This window comes from Oncorhynchus tshawytscha, linkage group LG16 (genome assembly GCF_018296145.1).
Source record: "Oncorhynchus tshawytscha isolate Ot180627B linkage group LG16, Otsh_v2.0, whole genome shotgun sequence".
In the NCBI taxonomy this organism is placed as follows: Eukaryota; Metazoa; Chordata; class Actinopteri; order Salmoniformes; family Salmonidae; genus Oncorhynchus; species Oncorhynchus tshawytscha.
In genome coordinates this window covers 66800052-66801904 of record NC_056444.1, presented here as the reverse complement: position 1 = coordinate 66801904, position 1853 = coordinate 66800052, and positions in this window count along the sequence as shown.

Below are 1853 nucleotides of genomic sequence, written 5' to 3'. Positions count from 1 at the left end.
AGATATTTACAGTGCCTTCAGAAAGTATTCACACCCCTTGACATTTCCCACATTTTGTTGTGTTACAAGGGGGAATTCAAATGTATTTGTCTTTTATATTATCATCACAAAAAACTAATGTCAAAGTGTAAGAAAAATTGTAACATTTGTAAAACAATTAAATAACCTAATATCATAATATATAATATACTAATATCTCTTGATTAGAAAGTATTCAAACCCCTTACTCAATACATGTTAGAATCACCTTTGGGAGCGATTACAGCTGTATGCCTTTTTGGGTAAGTCTCTAAGAGCTTTGCATAGCTGGATTGTACAATATTTGCACATTATTCTTGACAAATTCTTCAAGCTCTGTCCAGTTGGTTGTTTATCATTGCTAGACAGCCATTTTCAAGTTTTGCAATAGATTTAAGCCGATTTAAGTCAAAACTGTAACTAGGCCTAACATTCAATGTCGTCTTTGTAAGCAACTCCAGTGTATATTTGGCCTTGTGTTTTAGATTATTATTCTGCAGAAAAATTGAATTTGTCTCCCAGTGTCTATTGGAAAGCAGACTGAACCAGGTTTTTCTCTAGGATTGTGTCTGTGCTTAGGTCTATTCTAATTATTTTTTATCCTAAAAACCTTCCCACTCCTTGCCGATGACAAGCATACCCATAACATGATGCAGCCACCACTATGCTTGAAAATATGAATAGTGGTACTTAGTGATGTGTTGTGTTGGATTTTCCCTAAACATAACACTTTGTATTCAAGACATAAAGTTGATTTCTTTGCCTAATTTTTTCCATTTTTACTTTAGTGCATTATTGCAAACAGGATGTATGTTTTGGAATATAATTCCTTCTTTTCGCTCTGTCATTTAGGTTAGTATTGTGTAGAAATGACAATGTTGATCCATCCTCAGTTTTCTCCTATCATGACCATTGAACTCTAACTGTTTTAAAGTCACATTTGACCTCGTGGTGAAATCCCTGAGTGGTTTCCTTCCTCTTCAGCAACTGAGTTAGGAAGGACGCCTGTATCTTTGTAGTGACTGGGTGTATTGATACACCATCTGAAGTGTAATGAATAACTTCACATGCTTAAACAGATATGCAATGTCTGCTTTTACATGTTTTACCCATCTACCAATGGTTGCCCTTTGCAAGGCATTGGAAAACCTCCCTGGTCTTTGTGGTTGAATCTGTGTTTGAAATTCACTGAAACGCTCGACTGAGGGACGTTACAGGCAATTGTGTGTGTGGCGTACAGAGATTTAGTAGTCATTAAAAACTCCTGTTAAACACTATTATTGCACAGTCCATGCAACTCATTATGTGACTTGTTAAGCAAAATTGTACTCCTGAACTTATTTAGGCTTACCATAGCAATGAGGTTGAACACTTATTGACTCAAGACATTTCAACATTTTAATTTTTAATTAATTTGTTGAAGAAACATTTCCACTGACATTATGGGGTGTTGTGTGTAGGCTAGTGACACAACATCTCAGTTTAATCCATTTAACATTCAGGCTGTAACAACAAAATGTGGAAAAGTCAAGGGGTGTGAATACTTTCTGAAGGCACTGCACAAGTGCTGGGTTATTAAGGGGAGAGACAATTTACAGTTAAAAAAACTAAACTATGTCTGAAATACAGCTCTGAATCACCTGTCAGCTTTCCCCCACTAATGTTACTGACGATGTTGCAGATTCATAGTCTCTGACTGGAAGGTTAATATACAGTATGCCGTGTGCATCATATCATTTGAGAACATGATGATACTGTACTGCTGCTCCTCCATATTGTACTTTCAACACTATTACTCATGATGGAAAAATGCAGCTGGCCTTGAGCATTTCATG